This window comes from Euprymna scolopes, chromosome 18 (genome assembly GCF_053919585.1).
Source record: "Euprymna scolopes isolate OS-2025 chromosome 18, ASM5391958v1, whole genome shotgun sequence".
In the NCBI taxonomy this organism is placed as follows: domain Eukaryota; kingdom Metazoa; phylum Mollusca; class Cephalopoda; order Sepiida; family Sepiolidae; genus Euprymna; species Euprymna scolopes.
In genome coordinates, this window is record NC_136499.1 from 46,030,831 (window position 1) to 46,043,951 (window position 13,121).

Consider the following 13,121-nt stretch of genomic DNA (forward strand, 5'->3'; position numbering starts at 1 on the left):
CTTGCGATCCGTTTTTCCATTTGTCGGGCCAATGTTCGAACGCTTTGTTCGAGTGTAAAAAGAAATTTGCCAAAGTCGCGAACGCATGAGTAGTCTTCAGGCGAGTGATGAATTAAAAAACTGCGTTAAGTGAATTTATTGGAAAAGTCGATCAAAATCGTTAAAAGCACTTAAGTGTGTACTCCCCCTCATATTGAGCTTGATTGATGGTCGATTTATTTATGCAAATGAGTAAGGTTTCCATAATTGGGAGGCGCAGGTTACCATGTGAGACAGCAAAATATCGGTGTTATATATATATATATATATATATATATATATATATATATATATATATATATATATATATATATATATATGCATGTCTGTGCATTTACATATGCGTGGTATATAAGGATGTAAATTGGTGCAGATAAACCGATGCGCATAGTTTTCACGCCTCTTCCAGAGTTTATCAGATTGTTGTTAACACAATCCCAACCGAAATGCAACGCTGCATGTTTATAGATTCATAGCAAGCACTAATATGCAAGCGGATGCAACATGTACAAAAAGATACAGGCTAAAATAATTGCATAATCGGATATGCATTTCGTAAATGTAATGTTTCTTTAACAACGATTCACAAATGTGTTTTTGTTTTAGGTAATATGACATAATGTAGTAATCACAGACATCTCTCCTCTCTTTCTCTCTCTCTCTTTCTCTCTCTCTCTCTCCCTCTTTCTCTCTCTATCTCTCTTCCCTCTCACAACGCACACGCACACACATTTACAAGAAGAATATATATATATATATATATATATATATATATATATATATATATATATATACTAGCATGGGTGCCCAGCGTTGCCCGGTTGTTTGGAGGTACATGCTAAGCAAACAAAAACAAAACAAAAAAAAAAAGCGGTCAATTTTTTAAAAATTTGGACCTCTATTATGACCCTTAACATTTATTGTTTTGGGCTTAAATCGAATTATTAAATTAGATCTATGTCCAAGGAACCTATATCTAAAATTTCAAGTGTTTAGACCCAAAATTGTCGGAGGAGTTTGGTAGAGTTCTCAAAAGTAAAATCGTTGAACTTTGACCCCTTAACAGCGAAATTTCTGGCCGAAAACCGATCACATCGATTTTCCCAAATCTCAGTACCCTGTATATCGAATTTCGAGTGTGTAGACTAAAAATTGACAGAGTTATTGCGCAGGGAAATGTACACAGACACACAGACAGACACACATACACGTTCATTTATATATATATATATATATATATATATATTGTTTTTAAAATATAATTATATTATATTATATTTCAAAAATTATATTACAAATTATATTTTAAGAGCAATATATATATATGCCGCTTCCCATATGGGGGTACCAAATTGTTAAAGGGAAAATTATTCCCAACTCGCATTTAAGTAAAATTACACTTTCGTAAATAATTGAATTCATTCAAAACGTATCGCAAAAACAAAATAACATCTTTCTCCCCCCCCCCTCTCTCTCTCTCTCTCTCTCTATATATATATATATATATATATATATATATATATATATATATATATAGTTATGAAAATATATTTATAGCAACGCATACGCTTCCGTGTTTTATCTCCGCAAAAGCCTCTGTGTAGCAATTGCAATAAACATATTTGTACAACTCAATCTAGTTCTACTCACGCATTAACCATTGTTAAAGTAAATACTGAAAATCGATATATTCAACATTATATCTGCTTGCAATATATATATATATATATATATATATATATATATATATAGAGAGAGAGAGAGAGAGAGAGAGGAACAGATACATAGATAGAGAGAGAGAGAGAGAGAGAGAGAGGGAGAGAGAGAGAAAGAAGATAGATGGATAGAGAAAGCGAGAAAGAGAGAGATAGATCGATAGAGAGAAAAAGAAAGAGAGAAAGAGAGAGATAGGAGAGTAACTGTTCTTCAGTTGTAGCAAGTGAGTTTAAGATGATTCGAAACCCGCATGCCACATTGCAACGGAATCCTATCTCCGTGCAGCAACACTTGCCACCGAGAAATTCTAGCGCTTTTGCTTTTCATTTGTTTACACTTTTCAATGAGAACGACAACTTTGAAAATTCTATTTTTTAAATAAGTGTATTGCTTAACGCCTATTAAAAACAAAATCAATTTTAATATATATATATATATATATATATATATATATATATATATATATATATGTATATATATATGTGTGTGTGTTTGTACACACACATACACACATGTATATCTACTTTTCATTTGTTTACATCAGCATTAATATGTCACTACACATTCATGAGCATGTTTTGCTCAGTCAGTTACAAGTAACTAGAGATCTCTTTAGGCGATACAAACGTTTATACGTAATCCATTTTGCACAGCAATATCGCCTGAAGCGGTCTCTAGTTACTTATAACTGGCTGACTAGAACATGATGATTAATTCGTAGCGACATATTAATGCTTATCTAAAACAAATAAAATGTATATCTTACCCTGCTTCGATATTGAATACTCTTGCATTAACCTTGTTAAAACTTCATTGGTTGCTTTACCTTTGGAAAATATTAACCTGAAATATATATATATATATATATATATATATATATATATATATATATATATATATATATATATATAATATTTCGTTCCTCTCTATCTCCCGTTTCTGGAATTAATTGCAAACCGAGTCATTTAGACAGAACAGATACCACCTTTGGATCCTAGCCAGAAGACCAAGAAGGTATATTTTAGTTTCACATTTTATTTTTTTAAACTTTCTTTTATTTTTTCATCTTCGGCGATTGGGAGATCGTAGTAATTTAAAAGGAAGGACAACAGCATATTCTTTTCACTGTTTTGACTCTCGAGTGTGTATCCGTTGATATCTTATATGCTTTTATATAGAGTGATGTGGTTCTCGGTTGATTAACTGCGTCTAACTGTGTCGGATATATTGTTCATTGGTTGCTTTACCTTTGGAAAATATTAACCTGAAATATATTTGTATATATATATATATATATATATATATATATATATATATATATATATATATATATATATATATATATATATATATATAATATTTCGTTCCTCTCTGTCTCTCGTTTCTGGAATTAATTGCAAACCGAGTCATATAAGAAGATAAAACTCAAGCTAGCTTTATGCAGGCATAAATAAAATCGGTGATTTACTATCGAAATTCCCCCCAAAAGTTGAGACTAATGTTAATATGTGATTCAGACCCGTAAGCGTTAGTATATATGGCTCCTCCCCATTCATTCTCGAGCAAGGACAGGGGTGTGTGATAATATATAAGGAAGTGACTGCGTCAGTGCTTGCCTGACTTCACATCTGCGCTTTGATAGTGCGGAGAAATAGTCAGTGAAATAATCGAAACATTTTAGTCCGCACCCGTACCGTCATTACAACTCAAGTACCCGAACAACATCTTATATGAATTATAACGAGGTTTATATAAGAGTGCTCAGTACAAAGTAGAGTAAGATGTGCATTTTATTTGTTTTTACATAGACATTCAGGAATCGCTACACGATTATTAGTATGCTTCTGTCAACTAGTTATAGATAAATAGAGACTTCATTGGGAGTGTCGCTTTTCCAATATATATATATATATATATATATATATATATATATATATATATATATATTTATGCATACATGTATAGTGAGAGAAAGAGAGAGAGATGGAGATGGAAAGAGGGAGAGAGAATTTTTACACACACATATATATGCACATATCCACTTATAGAAACTTATATGCGTATGAAGATCTAATCGGAAAAATAAAATATATTTTAATACCGATATGAATTGCGTCAGCATAAAAAAATATAATATATACTTTTTGCATTTCGACGCTATATGCGTGAACTCTAAAAGATGTTTTAGAAGTTATTCCCTATATATATATATATATATATATATATATATATATATATATATATATATATATATATATATATGTATGTATGTATGTATGTATGTATGTATTATTCTGTGAATCCACGAGAAATGTTATGAGGAAATATACTATTTTATGTATCGTCTTTTCAGTATTTACTTCAATAGTGCTCATCACGTGAGTAGGGCTACCTTGTAAATTATGAAAATATATATGTCAATTAAGATTTGAAATTCCTTTAACCTGACGTTCCTGTACGGGGATGAAACGCGGTAGCCTCTTTGTAGCTTACTTGCCATATATACTTTCTTAACCCACTATTTAACACTGCTCGTATATTGGGCACTATTGAAGTAAATTCTTAAATCATTATAAAAAAGAGATGTTGAGAATTAAGCAAACAAAGAGATAGAGAGAGAGATAGAGAGAGAGAGAGAGAGAGAGAGAGAGAGAAAGACAGAAAGGGGGAAGGGAGTTTTATATATATATATATATATATATATATATATATATATATACATACACATTGTTTGTAGATCTATGATTTATAAAAGGATAACAGAAAGGATAAGATGAAGAGATGGATAGAGGCTTATCTGTATTTAGAATTCCCAGTTCCTGCAGTTTTGAGTAAAGGTACTTTTAAAGTTAATAAAGTTTCAAAGGCACGTTCAAGCTAAGAATCTGAGACATGAAGAAAAGGAACGGTCACAATAGGTCATATCTCAATTTACCATCAAATACTCAAAAGTCATCCATCAACGTCATCAAAGATATAACAAAAGAACAGCCGAAAAAAAAAAACTGAATTAACCATTATTGAAGACTTTCAATTAATTATTTTAAATTGTTATCAAGCTCTACCTGAAGAGATATTCAGTCACTTATATATACAACGGTCTTCTGAGTCGGTCCGGTTTCGAAATTGCTGACTGAACCACCGTTTTCGAGAAGTTCTTGTAAAAGCTACTGACTATCGATTCGATGGTTGTTGGTTCGATTCTGGGGTTGGGATGGGTGCTGGTTTAGACACACTGAAGAGATGTGATGCAGCGAACAGTCTGCCTATGCGTGTCTCTATAAAACCCATCATTTTCAGGTTGAACACCGATTTAAAGTGATATAGTGTTCTACTACTATAGTGTAATGCAAAGTTATTTGTAAATAAACAAATAGCGCACAGCGGAAGGGTTTCTTTAAAAGCGATGTTAGATATTCTTGCCTACGGCACCTGTCTCGATATCCCAGTGGTTAGAGCTACTAACTATCGGCTCGATGGTTTTTAGTTCGATTCTGGGTTTGGGATGCTTGCTGATGTAACTAGACTGAAGAACAGTTATACAGCAAAACCGTCTGTGAATGATTATTTATATATGTTGAATATCCACCTCATGCCTATATCTAATTGCTTTCTATCTTATAGGACCACCATCCTGAAGGTAGATGCAACCAAAGGATAACACTTATATGGAAATTAAATAAACTCTGACACTGTTCCTTTGTAACTTTTGTCAATTGATCTGAAGCAAAAAACAAAAAAAAAAAAACAAAAAAAAAAACAAAACAAAAAAAGCAACAACAAAAGCCAGGTATATAACCTACGAAGTGCCTTCAACAATTTCCTAGACTTTTTTCTACATGCATTTAAAATTGTCATAGACTCTTGAAAAAGCAGCATGTTATTGCTAGACATCTAATTGGATGACTGATCAATTTTTATGATTTCAGGTTCAAATGAACAGCTATTGGAATGCACCCTACTAAAGCATAATTGTCACAGCTGGTAAATTTCAAAAATGCAATCTGGATGTGAGGACACTTTAGAAGAACGATATGCAATAAAAATTCTGCTTTAAACTTGGAAAAATGCCACAGAAACGTATGGGATACTTCAAACTGCTTTTGGACCATCTTGAATGAACCGAGCACTAGTTTTCAAATAGCATAAGAGATTCAAAAAAAGTATAAAGTTTGTGAGATAGAATGAGAGATATGGGAGGAGTAAGGAAGCCAGAACACCAGAGTTGATTGGCCAAATAAAGAATTTCATGAATAAAACCGTCGGGTTCCCATACAGACATAGAGACAATAAGTGCACGGTTTAAAGTCACTGTGGCAAGTGTACACACAATTATTCATGGAGCCTTCCAGAAGTTGTTGGAACGGTACAAATGCATTGCAGTCGGAGGAGATTACTTCGAAAGGTACTAGAGTTCCATGTGTGTACGATAAAAAAATGCTCCCACGAAAAACGTCTGGAAACGTATTGAATTCACCTCTTATAAATTCTTTAATTGTTAGAATTAATGTAAGAGATGGATCGAATCCTACCCGTGGTCGGACAGTCGTCTAATGTCTGTAAGACCTCAGCCAATGTATTTATACATTTGATGTAGTATGAAGCAAAATGTGTATATTAAACAAATGAAAAAGTTTAGTAAGCAAACGTGCTAGCTATTTGTTGAAACGATCAACTTCTTTAGATGCATTAAGAACGATACTTTGACTGGCATCTATCTATCTATTTGTCTCTCTACCTGTCTGTCTCCTTGTTTATCCATGAATTAAATACAATAATGAATTTCAAACCCTCAGATTATTTCAAGAAGAACGATTGCTTATATAGCCGTCGTCGTCCTGCGTAGATCATTGTAATTTATTTACATTAAACAGAATTTGCTTGATGCACTTTCTTTTTATCTATCTATCTATGTATCTATGTATGTATTTATCTATCTATCTATCTATCTATCTATCTATCTATCTATCTATCACTCGCGTGCCCTCTCTTTCTCTGTATATTCATCTGTTTGCATCCTATTAATATACATACTTTCTTAACTTACTATCTAGATTGACTCATGTATTGAACAATTAAGTAAAATGTGTAAGTAAAAAAGGTAATAAAACTTGTAAAGAAAAACCGTACCAGTTTTTCCGATATTAAGCGAACCTTATACATATTATTTACATCAGGTATTATATATATATATATATATATATATATATATATATATGTAAAAATACTCACAAACCCATAAAAGACACAATATACATGCATTCCACAAAAAGAATATAATGCAAGTTAAAAACTCCAATTTTATAGACCCACCCACAAAAAAAAAAAAAAAATAAAGTAAAATAAAACAAGACAGACGCATTCTTTTTCCCATATTTCTGATGACAGTGGTACTATTAACACGCTGTGTCTTAATTCTCGGGATACTAACTACACTTAGAACTTATCAAAGCAGACTTTCACAAAATACCAATGGAAACTCATTTATAACAGTTGCGAAACACACACACTTGGTCTTCGGGATAAGATCAAAGTGTAGTATCTGTTCTTCAGGTGTAGCACTTCAATTTCTTGTTCTCTGTCAGTGGAGGAGAAATCCTTCACGACTGAGACAATTTTTATTTTTGTTCCTTTTTCTCCACGTTAAAAAACGACCCTGGTGTCTAACTCTGTCCCGTGGGGAGGCATTGTAAATAGGAACAGTGTGTATATGTGTGTGTATAGGCATTCATAGACATATATATATATATATATATATATATATATATATATATATATGTGTGTGTGTGCGTGTGTGTGTGTGTATGTGTGTGTGTTTAGAATGACAGCAAGTCGGTTATTTTCACTGTGATATAAACGAGGTTTGATGTTCAGTCTGTTTTTTTTAAAGTTCAAACCATTTCAACCTGCTGCTTTTTAAAAAATATTGTCTTTGATGCTCCGTTCACTTATTCTACTTTCATTTTCTCTTTTTCGCCTTTCTTTCTGATATGGTTTTTCTCTCTTGTGTCAACTTTCATTCATTCAACTGTTCTTTTTTTGTATGCTTTTTAATATAATATTCTCATAAGCTTTTATTTTTTCTCCGCACATCTACTCTTTTCTTTCCTTTTCAGCTTCACACAAGTTTTCGCGTTGCGTCTATTTCGCCTGCATAATTTATTTACCGCCTTTTTCGTCCGGTCTTTGCTTCTATTGTCTTTCTATTTTTGCGCTATTCAACGCATCGCATCGATTAGGTTTTTTTTTTCATTTGTTTAAAAGGAAACGCTGTTTTAATCTATCTGTGTTTTTCTTCCTTTCTTAAACTTTTTATTATCGATAAATCTTAATTGTCCTCCTTCACCAGACTCAACTCCTCGACCCTGTTTTGCAATATCTCTACTTTTTCTCAGTCGTTTAGTTTTTCATGTTTTTTTATTTGCTATTCAAGTTGTTGACCTTTCAAAAAATTTTTTTTTCATATTCATGTTCTATTTTTGAAGATGCATTTCATTCTTAATTCTAAAAATATTTTATTATTAAATATTCCTGATAGTGTTTTTTTTCAGTTTTCTTTCTTTCTTTATTGCATTTAGTTGCTTCATGATTTATTAAGCTGTTCCTTGGATGATAATTGGAATTTTTTCTACAGTAAACCGTTTGAGAGTTGAACTACATTTCAGTTATTTAGCATGCTTTTATTTTTCATCAGTTCTTTTTAAAAAGTCATTAAACTGCTTTGTAGATGATCTTAGTTTGTATTGCGTAACATGCATTTTATTCAGTTATCGTTTTTAAAAAGTAATTAAATGTTTTAGAGATGGTTCTAGTTGATATCATTTAGTATATTTTCTTTTCATTTAGTTTCATTTTTAAAGCAATGAATGCTTTTTAAGTCTAGTTGTTTAGTTTATGTTTAATTATTTGGCGGGTATTTTTTATTCAGTTAAACTGTTTGATGATTTGATATATTTTTAGCACGTTTTTTCTTCATGTTTGATTAAAACCTGTTAACTGTTCATGTTCTGTTATTTGGCGGGAATTTTTCATTCAGTTTTTAAGCAGTAAACTATTTGATAATTTGATATTATTTTGCAATTTTCTTTTTCTTCATTCAATATTAAAACCTGTTAACTGCTTTGGAGATTATTTTATGTTTTCTTATTTGGCGGGCTTTTTTTTTTTAAAATTCAGTTGGCATATTAATGAAATAAGAGTTTTGCAAGGGATTTTCTTTTTTTTTTTAAATTATTTAACAGTTTTCTTTTATTAATCAGTTAACTGATTTAGACTTGCTTGTTTTTTCAGTTTTTCGCATATTTAAGAGTTCTTTTTGCAGAATTACTTATGCGCCTTACACTGTTTTCAACCATGAAAAGGCGGAACTAATTAAGTAACAGTTTTTACATTAAAACGAATATTATACACTAAAAAACGAAATATTTAAAATGAAATTATTAACTAAAATAGAATAATAAAAACAGAAGACAAAAAAGATATTCACCTCACAGAAGCAAATGATAGTAATTTATAAATAAGAGGTAAATCCGGTTTATCGGATCTTTGAGGATCAAAAGAAAAGGTTTATCTTTACATATAGAATGACCGAAGTAAAAAAAAAAAAAAAAAAAGAAGAAATCCGAGTGGAACAAAACTTATGAAAAGTACATCATCGGATCTTTCTAGTTCAAAAGATGCGGGGAAGGTGACATCAATAGGATGAAGAAACTTTTTTTTCTCTTTTTCTTTTTTTTTTTTTTTAATCAGGGTTCGAACTCTTCACCCCGTCGATACTTCCTACTTTCTTTTTCCTAACTCCTGGAACGCAACAAGCACAACAATAACAATAATTACCACAGTGATGAAGACGCTCATCGGCACTACAACCACTACGACTACCACCACCGTTATTATCACCACGACGACGACTACTAATAAGAGTATATATATAGGGAGAGGAACTCACCTTCGCACTGTATAGAAAACGCACTGGAATGCTCGGAAAAGCAGTCTTATTTTGCGCCCCCTGCTGCTGACTGTGCCTCAATGGTGGTTACTGCTGTATTCTTTGGCCACGCTTATTTTTTTACTAGGCTTAATAGTAAGTGCTACTGGTAGCTACTGATGGCTACTACACAACTGCTCGTGGTAATGTCACTTGCTAGCGAGAATGATGCTGCATTCACTCTCTCTTCCTTTCTCTCACTCACCCTTTCGTAATATCTATCCCCTCGCTCTTTCACTCTAAACTGTCTCACTCTTCCTCCTCCTCCTGCTCCTCCTCGTCATCCTCCCTCCCCTACTTGCTAACTTGTCACTACCGCAACTTCTACTCTCGCTGCCACTTTTATTTATTTGTTCATTTTTTTTTTTTTTTTAAATATTTTGGCGTTCCATGTTTGCCAGTGATGCGCGCATGAATGGTGGCGGTGTGCAGTCGCAAAGGGGTGGGAGGCGAAAGAAAGGGGGAAAAGGGGAGAAAGAAAAAAGGGGAGCAAGAAATAGGGAGAAAAGGGTTGGGAAATAGATAGATAAAGTGAGAAAGAGGAGTGAGAGAGATGATTTAAGGTGATGAAAAAAGAAAATGATTGATGGTCGATTAAGGAGGAAAGGGACTACAAAAAAGAGAGCGAGAGAGAAGGGGGAGGAGAAAGAGAGAAGAAAAGGAGAGGGTAAAGTATGAGAAAGGGATAGAAAAGAGCAAAAAGAGTAAGAAAGATAATGCGAGAGAAAGAGAGAGAGAGAGAGAGAGAGAGAGTTAAAGAGAGAGGAAGTGAATGCGAACGAGAGAGATATTTGATGATACAAAAATAGATGTTTAAGAAAAAACGAGATGGCATAATATATATATATATATATATATATATATATATATATATATATATATGAATTATGTCATCTATTTTTGTATCATCAAATATCTCTCTCGTTCGCATTCACTCGTTCTCTCTCTTTAACTCTCTCTCTATATATATATAAAGGGAGAGAGAGACGGAAAGAGAAAGAGAAAGAGAGGGAGAGATAGATAGATAGATAGATAGATAGAAAGAGAGAGAGAAAGAGAGAGAGAGTGAGTGAGTGAGTGAGTGAGTGAGAGTGAAAGCAGTTTATGAATAGGGAATAAATAAATTTGAAAAAGAAAAGAGAAAAACAGGGACAAAGAGATGAGGAGGAAGCGATGGAGGGGAAGAAGGAGAAAAGCAAAGGACAAAAAAAAAAACAACAAAAAACAAAAAACAAAAGATATGATATAAAAGAACGGCATATATATATATATCGCGAGAGAGAGAGAGAGAGAGAGAGAGAGAGAGAGAGAGAGAGTAAAAGAGAGAGAAAGAGTGAGGAGAAGAGATACTACGTATGAAAAAAAAAAGAATTAAAATGAAATAGGTAATTCATTGAGACAAAAAGATATGTAATAAGAGAGAGAAAGTGTGTGTGTGTGTGAGAGAGAGAAAGAGAGAGAGGGGGGGGGGGAGAAAGTATGAGAAGGAGAGAGAGATGAAAAAAGAATGAGGAAGATATAGATAAAAGAGAACTTTAAAGAGGAAAGACAAGAAGGAAAGAGCGAAAGGAAGTAAAGATCGAACGAAAGAAACTCTTATTTGTGCTTCCTCTCACGGGTGGACTCGGTCCGAAGTCACCAATCGGCTTTTAGGAAACGAACCACGTGATCAATTTATCTCGCCTCCTCCCCCCTCTCCCTTCACATGCACATGCATACGTACACTTAACGCGCCAAAGTTACCAGAAACACACGTGTTGACAGGCACGAAACCCTTCGACAAAGCGCGAAAATATGCATGCAAACGAGATGTCTTCACGGACACGAAAGCAACACACATATCGACGCACACCCCGTATGTACATCTGCACACACATAATATGCATGTTTGGTTGCTAAAGTGGTTGTGTCATTCGTAATAGCATCGGCGATCAATATCAAAGCGAACGTTCAAGCATTAAATAATAAAAGTGTATACCAAATGTTGTTCTAAAGGAAGCGTGACAAAAAGCACGACTCGCTACCATTCATCTATATCCGGTGCCTATATATACGTCTAGACAAGCTGAAAAGTTGTGATACAGCGAAACAGTTCGCCTGTTGTAGAATATGATGGTTAGAGTACTCGGGGAAAAATCAATTGTAAAAGTGATATTCTCCTGAAGGTTGAAGGTTAAAATTTCAGTGTGCGCGACCGAAAAATGCAATTACGAATTACTGAGGACCTCTATCCAGTCATGGCTGACCGAACGAGAGCATGCTACCCCCGTGAACTAAATAAAGGGTTCGTTCGCATCCAAATCAGGTCCAAATTCCCGAACTCGACAGAAACATTTCCGAGTTCGACAAGATACACCTGAAGAAGGCTGAAGGTAACAATGACCGAAACGTGGTGAAAATCACACTCAAGATGAGAAGAGTAGTGCGATGAATCCAAATAATTCGAATAACAAATCCTCATTTCAAAAATTCAGAAGCTTCATATATATATATATATATATATATATATATATAACTACTTCATTTATTCGCATAAATTTAATATATGAAAGTATAGATTTATGCGTAAACTTTAAGTATTTACGTCAAAAGTGTTCAATACGTAGGTAGAGCTAGTTAGTAATTTATAAAATATATATGGCGATTAAGCTACACTGAATATTCTGCGTTTCATCCAACTATAGGATTCGTCAGGCTTATGCGCGAATTCTGTCGTTGCTTCTTGTTTTTATATTGTTGTTATATTTGGACGACCCATGTAAATTATGCCTCCATGAAAAATTTTCTATCCTGTACTTTAAAGAACCTCAAAATCTATTAAACTGTAGGCGGGAAATAGCAAGCAACTGTGTTCACAAAATAAAACTTACTCTAGGATAGCGATACAAAATAGCTTTAAAACTAACAATAACAATAGGAAAAAAAACAAATAAATAAATTAAATAAACATGAATATACATAAACGATCACATACATATATGTATATATATGTATATATATATATATATGTATATGTATATGTATGTGCATTGTTGTGTGCACATAGGTATATTTATATGTATAAAAAAAAAGGAGAACGACCACCTAAACCCACTCATCTAGTTCTAAAACAGATCCTTTGTTTGATAAAATGCATGCCCATTGGCTGATAGGAAGGGGCGCGGTGGACACTAGAAAGCTGATTGGCCGACTAGAAATCCTCAACATATATAAAAACAAGAAGCAACGACAGAATTCGCGCATAAGCCTGACGAATCCTATAGTTGGATGAAACGCAGAATATTCAGTGTAGCTTAATCGCCATATATATTTTATAAATTACTATATATATATATATATATATATATATATATATATATATATACTAGCAGAAAGACTC

The 13,121-nt window shown here is 33.1% G+C and overlaps 1 protein-coding gene across 2 annotated transcripts in view; it reads right to left on the bottom strand.

Annotated features, from left to right (window-relative positions):
• Nucleotides 1–13,121, bottom strand: part of LOC145297612 (acetylcholinesterase-like) — a 1,140,889-nt gene that overhangs the window by 348,573 nt on the left and 779,195 nt on the right. The window contains exon 1 of one of the 2 annotated variants that reach the window (XM_080143677.1): nucleotides 9,704–10,004. The exons of the other annotated variant lie outside the window; for it this stretch is intronic. The gene's annotated coding sequence lies outside the window, so the exon portion shown is untranslated. Of the gene's footprint in view, nucleotides 1–9,703; nucleotides 10,005–13,121 lie in introns of those variants that run through there. 2 annotated transcript variants of the gene reach the window in all.